Source organism: Meriones unguiculatus, chromosome 14 (genome assembly GCF_030254825.1).
Source record: "Meriones unguiculatus strain TT.TT164.6M chromosome 14, Bangor_MerUng_6.1, whole genome shotgun sequence".
Lineage (NCBI taxonomy): Eukaryota > Metazoa > Chordata > Mammalia > Rodentia > Muridae > Meriones > Meriones unguiculatus.
Window position 1 is genome coordinate 47361249 of NC_083361.1, and position 17631 is coordinate 47378879.

The window sequence follows — 17631 nt, forward strand, 5'->3', positions numbered from 1 at the left end:
TACCCATCTTGCAAATGAGCAAATTTACAGTTGTCAAACACAATGAATGTTCTCAACCCACACATTAAGTCTATAATTTGAATCCATGCTGGCTGTTACTCTGAGTCTTCACCACCACAAAGTGCTATATAGCCTCATGAGTTTCCACATACCTGTTAAAAATATTAATTTTATTTGAATATAGACATGAAATCTCATTCTCAAATGTGAAGAAAAACTTAAAATACATAAACTAATTCTAGTGGAACTCACATTACTTTCTTTTAATTATTTTTGTTTTTGAGATAATAACATAATTGTAGCATTTTCCCTATGTCTTCTCCCCATAAGCCCTCCCATATACCCATCTTGGCTCTCTTTCAAATTCATGGCCTCTTTTTTCATTAACTGTTGTTGTTGTTGGTTGTGGTGTTTATGTTTGTGTTCCAAAATACACAAATACAACTTGCTTAGTCTGTATGCTACTTATATGTTTGTTTCCAGTCATATCATTTGGTATTGGATAACCAACTGGTTTGCCCTTCCCTGGGGAAGACTAATTCAAACCCTTCTTTGAGCATTCACATTAATTCCAAATCAAGGATTTGATAGTCCCTACTGTTTAATTCATTATCTTTCCTCACTCCAGGAAAGATGCCCAGTCAGCTCAGACCTATCTTTGCAAAGTTTATTATGATACTGGCACATAGATCATACCCCAAACTTAATGTATTATCTATGGTATACAACTTGAAAGGAGACACACTGGAAATAGAAAGGAAGGACCTGCAGAATAGGGTGAGTTCAGTCTGAGGGGGGTTCATATGTGGTATTGGAAGAAAAAGATACAGGAAGGGGTGTGTTACTTTGGAGGGTCAAGAGAGCAGTGGAGAGTGATTTTCTTGCAGTGTTCCAGAAAATACACATACAGATTTCTACATGGCTGTAAAACTCCCTAAGGTGAATAGGCACAGCACTTGTGGCCAACTTTTTATGGAATAATCTCTAGAAGGATTTCCAGAGTTATATGTTCCTGTATCTATTCTCCTATCAACTTAGAAGAAGGAACAAGTTGACTTTTTTTCCCTCCTTTTTCCAAATGTCCAAACACCCTTTCAGGGGTGCATAGTCCTTAGCCTTCTCCTCATTCCCATATTGCTTCACTTCACCTTGCACTCATCCTACCTTCTAAGGTTGCTCCTGGTTCTGGGTGTGGGGTATCTATAGAACCTCAAAAGAGCAAGGGCTTCAGAACTACCCAGAGGAGTCCCAAGACTGCTTGCCCTCTGTTGATTAGTCTGCCAGGACCTGCTCCTCACTGCTAAAGTCAGGCCCGTGAAACCTGAGGTTCCCGTCCTCTGGGCTAGAGCAGGACCTTGCAGCCTCTGGCAGAATCCAAGATACTTGCCAAGAGCCAACTTCAGGGCTACTTGGGAGCAGCAATCAGGCCTGTGCATGAAGGTTTCAGGTACTTCTTTACTTTATCCTTCATTGCTGTTCATTCCTTCATGGGCTCATGTTTCTTTTTAAAATTTTTACTATTATCATTAGTTCTAGTTTTTGTATGTTGTATGAAGAGTGAGGCACATGCATGTAGAGGTCTAACGACAGCTCTGTGCAATTGTTCTCTCCTTCCACCTTTACATGGGCCCTGGGGATTGAACTCAGGTCTCCATGGTTGTACAACTAGTGCTATTACCCTCTGAATAATCTTGCTGTTTCACAGAATCATGTTTCTAAGTGCATGAAACGAAATATATCATATGACAATGGAAAACAATTATGTTGTAATAGTAAAATGGCTTCTAAAAGACAAAAAAAATGGTATACAGCAATAAATGTACCTCATTAAAAAGCTAATTAATCTAGCTTCTGGTTTATTACCTGTGGCAATTTTGTATAAAAAATGTTTCATGATAATTGCAATAACCATAATATGGTCGGATAAGGCTGACAGCTAGTGGTACAGAACTTGGGGTTCCCAAACAAAATGTAGGATGACCATTTATATTTAAATTTCAAAAGGACAATGATTAACTTTTGGTATACATTTGTTCCAAATATTATATAGGGCATACTTATAGTAAAGCTTTTTTTAATTTTTATAAGTTGAAATTTAAATAGGGATCCTCTGAGTCTATCAGTGTTGTTGAAACTTGAGTAAGATTAATATTCACATCTATAACTGAAAGAAACACTATATATTTGTTGGAGATTAGTGAGGAAAACTGTATCTATTCAAGCTGATGGACACCTTATCTCCATGTTGGTCAGAAACCACCACACCCACTATTAATGTGTAGGGATCTATATGTGGTTTAAATTTTATCAATGTTTATTTTACAAATGTGGGTGCTCTTGTATTTGGGGCATAGATGTTCGGGATTGTGATGTCTTCCTGGTGGAATTTTCCCTTGATGAGTATGAAGTGTCCTTCCCCATCTCTTTTTATTAATTTTGGTTGAAAGTCTATTTTATCAGATATTAGAATGGCTACTCCTGCTTGTTTCTTGGGTCCATTTGCTTGTAAAGTCGTCTTCCAACCCTTTACCCTCAGGTAATGTTTATCTTTGTGCTTCAGGTGTGTTTCTTGTATGCAACAGATTGCTGGGCTTAGTTTACGTATCCATTCTGTTAATCTGTGTCTTTTTATTGGAGAGTTGAGTCCATTGATGTTGAGAGAGATTAATGACCAGTGGCTGTTAGATCCCTTGATTTTGATGTTGGCTGTGGTCATAAGGTTGTGTGCTTGGTTGCTTATTGCTTTACTATAGTAAGGTTAATTATTTCCTGTGTTTTCTTGACAGAAGCTAATTCTCTTGGGTTGTATTTTCCCTTCCAGTGTCTTCTGTAATGCTGGATTTATGTGTAGGTATTGTTGAAATTTGTTTTTGTCATTGAATATCTTTTCTCCATCTATGAGGTCTGAGAGTTTTGCATGGTATAGTAGCCTGGACTGACATCTGTGTTCTCTTAGGGTCTGCATAATATCCGTCCAGGCCCTTCTAGCTTTCATAGTCTCTGTTAAAAAGTAAGGTGTGATTCCAATGGGTGGTCCAACTTGATGTCTACATGTAGAAAAATGCAAATAGATCCATACTTATCACCCTGCACAAAACAGAAGTCCAAATGGATCAAAGACCTTAACATGAAACCAGACACATTAAATTGGTTAGAAGAAAAAGTGGCGAAGAGCTTTGAACTCATTGGTACAGGAGACAACTTCCTGAACAGAACACCAACTGCACACGCTCTAAGAGCAACAATCAATAAATGGGACCTCATGAAATTAAAAAGCTTCTGTAAAGCAAAGGAAACCATCATCAAAACAAAGCAACTGCCTACAGATTGGGAAAGAATCATCACCAACCCATTATCTGACAGAGGATTCATATCAAGTATATATAAAGAACTAAAGAAGCTGAAAAGCAGCAAACCAAGTAATCCACTTAAAAAATGGGGAACATAGCTAAACAGAGAATTATCTGTAGAGGAATATCAAATGGCAGAGAAGTACTTAAAGAAATATTCAACCTCATTAGCCATTAGGGAAATGCAAATCAAAAAAAAAAAAAACCCTGAGATTTCACCTTACACCCATCAGAATGGCCAAGATCAAAAACTCAAGTGACAACACATGCTGGAGAGGTTGTGGAGAAAGGGGAACCCTTCTCCACTGCTGGTGGGAATGTAAACTTGTACAACCACTCTGGAAATCAATCTGGCGCTTTCTCAGACAACTAGGAATAGCGCTTCCCCAAGATCCAGCCATACCACTCCTAGGTATATATGCAAAAGAGGCTCAAGTACACAAAAAGGACATTTGCTCAACCATTTGTTTGTAGCAGCTTTATTTGTAATAGTCAGAAGCTGGAAACAGCCCAGATGCCCCTCAACTGAAGAATGGATGCAGAAACTGTGTTACATCTATACAATGGAGTATTACTCAGCAATGAAAAATAAGGAAATCATGAAATTTGCAGGTAAATGGTGGGACCTGGAAAGGATCATCCTGAGTGAGTTGTCCCAGAAGCAAAAAGACACACAGGGTATATACTCACTCATATAAACATACAACATAGAATAAACCCACTAAAATCTGTACATCTAAACAAACTAAGCAAAAGAGAGGACCCTAACTAAAATGTTCAATCCCCATCCTGAAAGGCAAAGAGGATGGAGATCAGAAGAAAAAGAAAACAGGAAACAACCTAGGAACCTGCCACAGAGGGCCTCAGAAAGCCTCTGCTGTGCAGACTGTCAAAGCAGATACTGAGCCTGAAGGCCAACTGTTGGGCAGAGTGAATGGAATTTTATGTAAGAAGTGGGAAATAGTAAGAGCTGGAGAGGACAGGTACTCCACAAGGAGAGCAATAGAACAAGAAAATTTGAACACAGGGAACTTCCCAGAGACTCATACTCCAACCAAGGACTATTCATGGAGATAACCTAGAACCCTGACAATGCAGCCACTTCTGATGAGAACTGATAGACTAAGATCAGAAAGGAGAGGAGGACCCCCCCATCAGTGGATTTGGGGAGGGGCATGCATGCAGAAAGGAGGGAGTGTGGGACTGGGAGGGGAGGAGGAAGGGGGTTATGGGGAGATACAAAATGAATAAAGTGTAATTAATAAAAGTTAAATAAGAAATTTAAAAAAAAAGAAACCACCACTCACCAATATGTGTAGATGAAGGTTCTCAGCTCACAGAGCACCTATTTTTAGTGTTATAGAAGACGTTTCATGGGCTTGAAACCCTATTTGCCTACTAGCTAAAACTCAGCTGGAATTGCTAGGATTCTAGGCCGCTGAAATCCACTGGACCCCTGACTAATGAGATTAGTCCAATCTTCTCATCCTCGTGGTCAGTCACAGAAAGAAGCCTTCCCTACTTTCCCTGGATCTGTTTCAATTGTGCCACCAAGCACACTCTCATAAAGCTAAATTTCTCTCTGCTAGATTGTAAATCCCCAAAAAGACTGGGATCAGGTGATCCTGCTCACCACAGTATTATTGCTAAACATTCCCCTGAACATGAATGTTTGGTAATTGGTGAATGGACAAATAAGGTAACAAGAACCACACTCTACTTATATTTCTGGCTACAGTTGTATTCCTCATTTCTGGGTAAAAACAGATAGAGAAATAAAATTGGCCATTTTCAAATCACACTGAGAAATTAATTTTGTGAATTGGAAACCCCAGAAACACGGAAAGCTTCTTTGGAAGGAGGGTTTTGTTCCTAGTATTAATTCTAGAAGGAATATTTTATTTTAGCAGAGCAAGTGGGAACAAGGAAAACAGCATGATGAGTAAAGAAGTCTCTGGACTGTTATACACTGTCTATTATAGTCTGATTCAAGCTCCCTTCCATCTAGAAAAGTTGTTTTACAAAGGGATAGAGAAGTGTGAAGAATGGGGAGGTGGTGGTTTAATTTTGTAAAAGGAAGAGCATTATAAATGCACTGTGCTGTTGACTGTAAATATGCTTAACACTATTGACCCATACATTTCTGAAATGGCTAAAATGTGTAGTATGGTACATGCCTGTAATCCTAACTACTAGCAGTATCTTGATTCTTGTGCTTTTCTTATGCTAGGATTACAGGTATGGTTCCAAGCAAGCCCAATCTAGGCTGCATGAGATCCTATTCTTTTCAAAAGGTACATTTTCAATAGCCAGATAATATTTTGCTTTATAAATAATGATTACAGTTTAATTACATTTCTTCTTCTCTTCCATCCCTCCAAACACTTCCATATATCTCCTTTACTCTTTTTCAAATTAATGATCTCTTTTTACATTCATTTTATTGCATGCATATATGTATATGAATATAAAGATATATTAATAAATATAATGTGTTCTGAACATATAATGTTACTTGGATGTATGTTTTTAGGGATGGCCATTTGGCATTGGAAAATCAATGGCTGTGCTCTTCCCTGGGGAAGACCCAGTTTTCCTCAGCTGTATATAGGTCTCTATGTAGTGTGAGGTATTGTGGGCTTTTGTCTGTCCAATTTGGCATATCCATTGCTATTGTACTTGTTCATCTCATGTTTGGATAGTCATGTCAATGAGACTTTATAAGTGTAGCTTTTAATATTATTAAGAGACACAATCACACAGTTAACTATAACTCCAGCCCAATTTTCAATATATCTCTGAAAATATTTGACATTTCAATCTGAAAATCCATGTTCCTTCATTTTGGTCATTACCTTATATTATTTTTCCTTTATTTTGTGATTATTTTTTCCTGCAGTGTAAATTTCTTTATGCATTATTATTCAACTTTTCCTCTCTTTTCTGTTTTCTTTCATTAAACCTATATATAATTCCCAAAATATTTAATCTGTTTTTCCATTGGATTTTTGTTAGACTTTTAACTTACAAAAACATATTACTTCTTAGAGAGCTTTATACAATATGTTTTGCAAAAAATACAATGAAAGGTAAATACATATTTACTCTTCCCTGACTCCTCTCAGATCCATGCTCTTTTCCCTATTCACACAGAGTTGTGTCCACCACCCTCACATTAGCAATCTAGCAAGACCAATTGATGTTGACCAAATAATTGTGGATGTGTGGTTTCCCACCGAGTCTTGGTTAAGTTACCAGCACTAACACTCTTAGAGAAAACTAACTTTCCCTTTCCAGCATCCAACAATTGCTAACAACACAATGGGTAGCTGTGGGATTTTGTGTTCAACTCCCATCTCCATGCTAGAATTTGTTCTGGCTTGGGGTTGCAGACTGCTCTCACAACTACTGGGAGTCCTTGGAGTCAGTTTTGGCCCCTCTTCTATAGTCAGCCTGAGGACTGAGAAGAAGTGATGAAGTATATTTGATCTATTTAGGAGAAGGCTTTCACATTCACTCATATGAATGTTGGTAAGTTGTAGCTCTCTAGGTTAATCTACTGCAAATAGAAGCTTCTCCAATGAGGCATTGAGAGAAAAACTGGTCTGTGGGTAGAATAAGTCATGAGGCGTCAGTGTAATACAATAGTAGTATAGTCATTCCTAGAGCCTATGACTTGTCTAGCCATAGGTTCTTGGCTTGGTATTATACATGGGATGTTTGGGATATTTTGTAGCTGAATAATATTTCATTGTGTAAACATATCACATTGTCATTATCCACCCAGAAGATGATGGACATCTAGGCTGTTTCCATTTTCTAGCTAATGGGAACAGATCAGTGATGAACATGGATAGGCAGCTATCTCTACAGAAAGATATGAAGCCCAAAAGTTATAGAGCTAAGTCATGTGGTAGAACTACATTTAGCTTTTTTGAGAAACCTCCACAATGATATGAATATCTGGTGGTTATTTTCATACATGCAAGTAAAAGTAAAATAGTAAATAAATAAATAAAATATGGGAATCTAGTTCAAAGTATTAAGGTCCTTTGAGAGTGGCTATTAAATCTAGGACTCAACTCTTGAGAGAGTTCACAAAGAAAGCATATTTGGCGCTTTGTTATGTTCTGTTTAAGTCTTACAGTAACAGAATACCCTGTCTGTGTCTGACGAGGGTATCTCTACCTGGACACAGAGTTGTGAACACACCTGAGGCAAGGATTGAAAGGAGGCCTCCATCCTCTGTGGCCATACATCCTAATGTCATACCAGCTCACTTCTTTTTCTTCCCACAGCCAAAGTTAAGGTCTCCTGGATACATTTCTTTTAATTTTTAGAAGGTCCTGAAGTGGTAACTGTACCCTCACCTCTAGCCCTACTTCCTAGGACCCTCCAGAGCAGATTTTGGACTGGTCATACTTTTCTCAGTGGCATCTCTCTTTGTTCTTGGTGTGTTTTCATTCTCTTCTTCTGAACATCAGATGTTCTTCGTTACTTCATTCCTTTCTTTGTACTTTAATATAATATACTGTGGTTCAGGAAGGAGCTAAGTTAAATGCAGTTATTTAAATTGCTAAATAAAATTGGATTTATTTTTCATTTTTATACTGTCTTTGGCAGGCATGTCCTCTGCAGAAGAAATCCCTTCTCCTGGGATTCCTTCTTACATTCTATCTCTAATGCCTCAATTATTTTTTTCTCCTTTATATTCCAGTCCCACTCTATTGATTTTTCTTTTTCATGCTATAAATATGCTTATTTCACCTCTAATTCTTCTTCATAAAAGCAATAATTTTCTCGCTGTTTTCTTGCCTGTTTCTCTTTATTAAATTTCATTTCTCTGATCTTTCTTATGAGATACACTTTTAGTTGGCAGAGATGATGACAACACTACCTGAAGGCAAAGACAAGCCCAGTCACATTAGGAATTAGCAGTAGGAGTGGTTATAGCAAATGCATATCATATTCACCAAGCCCCAAAAGAGATGCAGTGTGGTGGTGATAAGGAGACAGAGGCACAGCTCGAAACATCCAGCCCAATCTTCTGAGTTCTCTTGATCTTTTAGGGACACTGGCTTAGGCAAAACTAGGATTCATGGATTTGAAGCAGAGAGAAAAGTCAAGACTACCCGATATGAGTCAGAGTTGGGATTTTATTAAAATCAGAAAGAAACATGCTCAGGGCAATACCTGAGTGTGTATGTGTGCTTTTAACAGAACCACCGATTATTAAAAGACATTTTAAACATAGAATTTTATGCATAAAAGTTAATGATAGAGCTGTTCAAAGAAAGAAACAGCATACCCTGAATGTGAGTATGGACTGCTCAAGAAAACTTCACACTTAGAGGTCAGCATTGGTTATACAAACCATTTTGGTGAATTTGAAATTAAACTGAAAAGTTGTCACAAAACCTTTTCTTCTTTTTCTCTCTTTTTTTGAGATGGGAGACTCTAGGGTGGCTTTGACTGTGACATAGATTGGAATCTGATAGGGTAAAATCAGAAGCCACAGGAATCATACACAGGGTTTCTAATGTGAGTTTAAATTTTAGATGTACATATAGGAAAGGAGAATGTCCCTCAGCAAATATTATTAATAGTACTGGAAGTCTTCTTAGCTGGTGAGAAACTTCAACCAGACTCATGAATGAGGAATTCTTCCTTTTCCTCACATCCCATAACATTCCCTGTCTCTATATCCTGCCTTTCATGCATAAAATGAGGTGAGATGGCTTAAACAGAAGGCTAAATTGAGGGTATTTTTAGAAAAAAAATGCTCTGGGTGCTTATTATTCATAGCAAGAAAATGAAGAGATTTGTTAACCAGACAAACCAAAGAGTCTGTGCAATGTTCTTTGAAGATAGGTTTTCCACCATTGGCAATGTCTCCCCTCCTGAATGCATGTAACAGTTTCTTAAGAATTCTTTTTAAGAACCTTCATCCTCAGCATATTGTCAAGGTTAGCTTAAATCTACTTTGAGAATGCTCATCTCTCTGAGTACATAGGCATTCTCCTGCTCACCCACTGTACCTCTACCTATATGGCTTCCACCTTAAGTTTTTTTTTTCTCTCTCATTTTTGTGTCTTTAGTCTAGGTAGTTTCTCACGGTCAAACTCATGTTTCCCAGAGCCCTGCAAACCACCATTTTACTCTGTGTCTATGACTTATACTACTTTAGATACTTCATATACATGGAATCACAAAATACTGCCCACTTTGCCCTTCCCCATGTTTGTTGCTTTTATGATATCTCACTCAGCACTATAGAATTCTCAAAGTATTCTTATAGATAGGCAGCTCCTTGTGTTTGTGCTGTTGCAGCATTTTTTATATATTTATTTACTTGAGTTTGTGGCATATTCTTCTGAAGACAACTGCAAGACTGCAATCAGAGATTCTCACTGTCACTTAGCTTCCTCACTAGAGCAGCATGGATTCTGGCCAGTGCTGCAAGCATATGTTTGTTTTGAATCCTGCAATTGCCTTGGTATTCTCCTGTCCAAGTTCCACTTGGTGTCAATAGCAGGTATTTACTGAGTTTTAATTTCAACACCATACTGATACACTAACTTGCTTCATGGTCAGTTTTGAAGGGGGGATCTTGTCCCAACCCTCAGAAGGTGTCTATTGGATTTTGCTAATGTTGCTCCTCATTCTTTTACCACCTCAGCCCCTCCCCATCTATAAAAGCCCAGTCCAACAGTTAGAGTTCCCACCATTAAATATTTATAGTTTAGGAGCTAGTAAGATGGTATATCGAGTAAGGCACTTTCTATGCAAGCACAATGCCCTGGAACCCACATAAAAAAAAGAAAAAAAAAAGAAAACAAACTCCACAAAGCTGTCCCATGACCTCTACATTCATTCAGTGTCATGCACACACACACATATATACCATGTACATACATACAAATATGCACACACATACAAATAATAATAAAATTGAACCATTACCTCAAGAAGTGTCTGCACCCTGTTCCCTCTCCAAACTCTAAAGCCTGATTTCTAGTTCAAACTGTGTGTTGCAATCATGAAGGAGCTTCAAATACTCTAGCTTGTCTGTTCATAGATTCTGAAAAGTATCACCAAGCCTGGTTGGTGATCAGGATTTGGAAATTTCTCAGATGTTTTTATGCATAATCTTTTCTGCACCAGTTGTCCCTTACTCCATGTGCTCTATAAACTAGCCACAGCAGCCTAGCACAAGGAAGGGTTAAACATACAGTCATAGCCTAATCCATACCTTGTGGATTGACAACTGCATTTAATAAGGTAATACATCTGCACAACAAACTTGAGAAATTCAGTTGAATTCTTCAGCAATCCTGAAGTCTTTCCAGAAACAAGTAGTGACTCAATGTTCAGATTAAATGTCAGAAGGAAGCATTAGACTTCATGTGAATGGCATAAACAAGCACTTGGACTCCAGTTCTGCATCCAGCACAGATCTGGACTTTCTGCTCTGTTAGGCAGATAGGGATGACCTGACATCAAGGGAAATGATACACATAAGTATTCAGCAAATGGCCTGAGACAGGCACAAGTTCAGGGAAACTCCATGCTCATTTTTTTTCTTTAATTGAGGATAGATTCTTTTCTCATACAATATATTCTCATTATTGTTTCCCCTCCCTCTACTCCCCATAGTTACTCTGTACTCCATCCCCTCCAGAACCACTCCCTTTCTGTCTCTCCTTTAAAAATCACAGGCTTTTACAAGATGACAACACAAAATATCACATAATGAAGAAAAAACTATCCTATGGAAGTTGGACACTGCAATACAATAGGAGAAAAAGAGTCCCAAGACCAGGCATAAGAGTCTGAGACCCACTCATTCTCATAGTCAGAAGTTAAAAAAAAACCCACTAAGCTAAAAGCTATTATATATATGCAAAGGATCTGTCCCAGAGGACATTGTGCTTGATGCTTCAGTCTCTGTGAGTTCATTTGTGCTTTTATTAGTTTATTCAAAGGACCACATTCTACTGGTGTTCTCTAGCTCCTCTGGCTATTACAATTTTCAACTCATCTTCCATGGGATTCCTTGAGCTCAGAGGGGAAGGATTTGATGGAGATCTCCAATTTAGATTTTTCTCTCCACATAGTGTTTGGCTATTGGTCTCTTCATCTGTTCCATCTACTTCAGGGGGAAGTCTCTCTGATGATGGATGGATAAGGCACTAATCTATAAGTGTAATAGAATATCATTAAGAATAATTTTACTGATCTTTTAAAAAGACCACTAGTGCTTGGTTTTACCTATGTCTCTGGACTATCTAGTTTCTGGTTATTGGTTACCCAAGCAGTATTGGGTATGAGTTCCTTCTCATGGAGTGGTGCTAGAGATCCAAACTTACATACCACTGAATGGTGGAAGCTAGGGAGTTCCAAAGCAGGCAGTAACCCTGCAGTGTGCAGCCCTTTAGTTAGGCAGCTATGCTAATTGTACAGGGTTTGAGAAAATGCCTGTGCCTGCTCAGTTCACAGCCAGAACAAAGGTCTGCCGGCTGCTCCATGGCTGTCAGTGGCTCACAGTGGATTAGTAGGTTTCAACAGCAACAGGGATAGCTATGGCTGTCTGACTAAAAGCCAGGGGTCTAATGGTGACTCCTTCAGGCAGGATGAGCTTCCTTCCTCCAGAATAAATGATGAGTCTCAGACAGTCTTTGGTGAAATAGATGCTGGTGGTCCCTTTATTTCATATAAAATGGAAATTTATAAACCTTGGGCAGTAGAAGGGGTTTTCAGGGTAAATGTATTGATTCACTGGGGCTAGGAGTGCCAGGGATACTTCATTTACAGGGAGCAGTACAGTCCTATCATAAGAAGGGGAAGATAGTACTTAATTATCCTATGGGAAGCCGGAATTGGAGGAAGAACTCCAGATATGGTTAGAGGTATGGAAAAACGTCATGACATTAGTTGAAAGCTAAGGCACTAGACATTTCATTACCATGGAGGAAGGTATTTCTAAGAATCCCCAGGTGCACACTGAATGAGTTTCTTATTGGAAAAGAGATGAGCCTGTAATTTCCCTGATGGCTTTGTGACACTCCTTAGAGGATCTGGAGTTTCCCTAGATGAGGCAGAGAGGTGGGAACCCATCTGAGGAAGGGAGTCTGTCATTTTAGCATGAGCTCAGGGTCTTTCCAGTAATGCCAGACTTCAAACTCAGCGCGGGGTCCAACACTTTTCCATATAAAATATTTTAATTTCATAGATTCCATTTATTAATTGCTGATCTTAGTGCCTGCATTAATGGTATTTTGCTCAGAAAAATAGCTCTTGTACCGATATGTTCAAGGCTGTTCCACTTTCTCTTCTATCAGGTTCAGTGTATTTTGTTTTATGTTGACGTCTTTGAAGTTGAGTTTTGTGCAAGATAATAAAAATAGATCTATTTGCATTCTTCTACATGCAGACATTCAATTTGACTAGTAGCATGTTGAAGATGCTTTCTATTTTTCTGTGTATACTTGTGGCTTCTTTATAAAAAATCAGGTAGTCATATGTGTGTGGATTTAAGTCTAGGTCTTGAATTGGTGTTCATTGATAAATGAGTTTGTTTTAATGTCAACACCATGTAGTTTTTCTTACTATATCTCTTTAATATGGTTTTATTGGGAGTGATGAGAACTCCAGAAGTTCTCTTACTATTTAGGATTGTTTCAGCTATCCTGGGATTTTTGTTTTTCCATGTAAGTGGATAATTGTCCTTTTAAGGTTTGTAAAGAATTGTTTTGGAATTTTCCTTGGAATTTCACTGAGTATGTAGATTGTTTTTGATAGGATGGCTATTTTTACTATGTTAATACTATCAATCCATGAACATGGGTGATCTTTTCATCTTCTGATATCTTCTTCAATTTATTTCTTCAACGACATGAAAGTTTTTATCACACAAGTCTTGTTTGTTTGATTAGAGTTACCTGAAGATATTTTACTTTTTTGGGAATTATGTTGAAGGCTGTTGTTTACTTTATTTCTTTGTCGGTTCATTAATAATTTGTATATAGAAGGGCTACTGTTTTGTTTTTTAGTTAGTCTTGTATCTAGCCACTTAGATTAAAGTGTTTATCAGCTGTAAAATTTCCCTAGTAGTAGTTTATGTATACTATCATATCATCTGCAAATGAGAATATTTTGACTTCTTTTTTCTTAGTTTGTATTTCCTTGAACTCCTTCAGTTCTTGTATTGCTCTAATAAATCAAACACTAAATTGAATAAATATGGATACAGTGGACAACATTTTCTTATTCCTGATTTTAATGGACTTGCTTTGAGTTTCTCTCCATTTAATTTCATGTTAGATATAGTATTGTTCCAAATTACATGTGTTACATATTTTGTATGTCCCTTGTTTACCTAATCTCTCCAGGACTTCTATCATGAAGGAAGACCCCAAATTCCTAATTACCCCCCTCAGCCCTTTCACATTATTTACTGGGATGCATTTTATTAGTGTTTTAACGATTGTGCTTACTGAGTTCAAAGTTTGCTGCCAGCTGATTACTATTTAGGCATTGAAATTGGGTTAAATAGCCCCTCATTACTTCAGCTGAATTACAGTTTGCTAGTGTTTTGTTGTTCATCGTATTGGCTTGAAAGACAATGTTGATGAAGAAAAGAGCTACATCAAGGAAGAATGCAGAAGTGGGTAGAAAGGATGAGGGGCTTTTAGGGGCAGTATTAGAAGTCCATGTAGACTGGATGTGGGTTTTCCCTTCTGTGGCTCTTAAGGGCAAAACAATGGGAAAAGGTAACAGAGTAGGCCTTGTCCCAGACTCTTTCCTAGCAGAGAGGTCTGATCTCTTGGAAGCCATAAGAAAGAGAACAAGGAGAGCCTCCAACATCCCAGCACTGAAGTAATTAACCAATACTCACATAATCAGAATTATTTTCAGAATGGTCTCATAGTCTGATAACGTAGCTAAAATGCTCTTCATTGTCAGAGTAGAATGATGGATAGGCTCACTCAGAGAACTGCCTTGCTAGGGTGGTGATCAGAGAGCAATATAGGATACAAATTATCCTGGAGGAGAATAAATGGGACTTTTAAACAGGATATTACCTGAAAGACCATAAACATTTGGACCTCCATACAGTGGTGTTATTGAAGCAGCAGTTCAGAGCTACAGGGAAGATTTATTACATGTTTTCTACACACATGCTAGGCAAGAGCCTCCAGACCCACATCCTTAACTCATCCCCATATATTAAAGACTTAACTCCCAGGTTGGTCTCACTGGAAAGTGGTAGAACCTTGATAAGGTAGGGCTTTGTGGGAAATCCTCAGGTCACTGAGAGAATGCCTTGAAGGATATAGTGTGAACTACCCTACTTCTTCCTTCTCACATCCTGACTACAGTGTGAGTGGCTTTGCTCCTCCACATGCTTCCTGTCATTATGTGCCACCTTGTTACACATTTAAAAGCAACAAAGCCAATGACTATTGTCTGGAGCTTCTGTATTATGAGCTGAAACAACCCTTTCCTCTTTAGAGGTTGATCATTGCTCAATGTTCTTTGCTTAGGAGGCAAGTGAAATAAAAAAAAAAACAAACAACAGGCATTCATGCAGAAAAACTGGGATCAAGTGGGCTGTGTACTCTACGGGAGATGTATCAGCAGAAGTCTGGAAACTTAGTGTATTTACTTTATACTTCTGAATTAAGGAGGTAGATTTATTGTATACAACTGGGGGAAAGGAGGGACTAGCTAATCTTGGAAGTAGAGCTTTTAGGAAAGCAGTCTCAGGCTAGAAACATCTGGAACAATGAAGTTGTACTTTCTATACACACTGTCAACATCCACATAGACACCAGGAGAAGGCTTTGCCTTGGAGAAGGCTTTGCTATTCTAATTGGTCTGTGCAATTGTGATCCTTGATATGTTTACATTCATGTCATATGATACATAATTACTAAAGACTTCATACATTCCTCATATATTATCTCAGGTATGTTATTTTAGTATAAAACTAATATGCAACTAGGCTAGAAGCTTTCTGTCGGCTTGTTACTGGACATAGATAGGCTAAGAAATGGAACAAACATGGAACTTTATTTTAAGTCTACACATCCAGAAACTGATTCCAGAGTCTAGTGGTTCAGAGTCTGCAATCAGCAGTCCTATAACTTTCCAGATTCTTAAGCACACTTATTACCCTCTAATAATATTAAATAAGAATCTGTTAGGTTTCTCTTCAGAAAACAAAACAAATGCAACAAAACAAACCACCCCTCCCCAAAGAAAACAAAATGGAAACAATAAATGCATTCCTCTCTACAGAGCCTGTCCCATCAGATTCTGTCTAATCAGGTTCCCTTTAGGAAGAGAGATCTCTTTACAAAGTCACAACAATCAACAACAAGAATACATGGGAGCAGAGAAGATGCTTTCGATGTCTTGACCCAAGTCAGTACCTCACCTGCCACCTGTCTTTCTCCAGTGAGGAGAAACTCCTGATTTCTTTGTTCTAACCGCAAATGAACATTCTATGAAATACTGCAAGGCATGGGTAAACCTTTTAACCAGCATTCTTTTCTGCTGTCTGCATGGTTACCTGTATGCAGTGAATTCCCTGCCCATTTGCCCACTTGTGCCTCCATTTTGACTGTTGGACATAAGCTAAAAAAACAAATGGTTGTAGTGCCTCAGGCTAACAAACCACCAATCCTCTGCCTTTATTAATTGAGCCCCTATTTTGATCAGAAATTTTCTCCTTTTTTTCCTGGTAATGGAAGTTTTTTTTTTTGTTTTTTTTAAATTTTAATTGTTTATATTAATTAGAGTTTATTCACTTTGTATCCCAGCTTTAACCCCTCCCTTATTTTCTCCAAATACTACCCTCTCTCCCTCATCTCCTCCCATGACCCTCTCCACATCCACTGATAGGGGAGATCCTCTTCTGCTTCCATCTGACCCTAGCCTATCAGGTCTCATCAAGACTGGCTGTGCTGTCTTTCTCTGTGGCCTGTTGAGGCTGCTTCCCCATCAAGGGGAGGGGATCAAAGAGCCAACCACTGAGTTTATGTCAAAGACAACCCCTGTCCCCTTTACTAAGGAATACACTTGGATAAAGAACTGCCGTGTGCTACATCTGTGCAGGAGTTCAAGGTTACCTCCAAACACAGTCCTTGGTTGGAGTATCAGTCTCAGAAAAGACCTCCGGACCCAGATTTCTTGGTTCTTTTGCTCTCCCTGAGGAGCTCCTGTCCCCTCCAGGTATTTCTATCTCCCTCTTCTTTCAGAAGATTACCTGCACTATGCCCAAAGTGCATCTGCTTTAATACCCTGCAGGGTAGAGTCTTTTAGAGGTCCTCTGTGGTAGGATACTGTCCTGTTTCCTGTATTCTCCCTCTTCCAATGTCCGTCCTGTTTGCCTTTCTGAGTAAGAATTGATAATCTTACCCTGTGTACTCCTTCTTGCTTACCTTCTAAGACCCGAAAACCATACAATGGAAAAAAGACGGCATCTTCAACAAATGGTGCTGGTCTAACTGGATGTCTACATGTAGATAAATGCAAATAGATCCACATTTATCACCCTGCAAAAAACTAAAGTCTAAGTGGATCAAAGACCTCAACAGAAAACCAGACACACTAAATCTGTTAGAAAAAAAAAAGTGGGGAAGAGCCTTGAACTTATTGGCACAGGAGACAACTTCCTGAACAAAACATCAAAAGCACAATCTCTAAGATCAACAATCAATAAATGGGACCTCATGAAACTGAAAAGCTTCTGTAAAGCAAAGACACTGTCATCAGAGCAAAACAACAGCTTACAGACTGGGAAAGGATCTTAACCAACCCTGTATCTGACAGAGGATTAATATCCAGAATATATAAAGAACTCAAGAAGTTAAAAATCAACAAATCAAGTAAGCCAATTAAAAGATGGGGTATAGAGGTAAACAGAGAATTCTCTACAGAGGAATACCTAATCACAGAGAAACACTTAAAGAAATGCTCAACATCCTTAGTCATGAGGAAAATGCAAATCAAAACAGCTATGATATTTCACCTTACACCCATCATAATGGCTAAGATAAAAAACTCAAGTGACAATACATGCTGGAGAGGATGTGGAGAAAGGGGAACCCTCCTCCATTGCTGGTGGGAATGTAAACTTATACAACCACTTTGGAACTCAATCTGGCACTTTCTCAGACAATTAGGAATAGTGCTTCTTCAAGATCCAGCTATACCACTCTTAGGCATATATCCAAATTATGTTCAAGTATACAACAAGGACATTTGCTCAGCC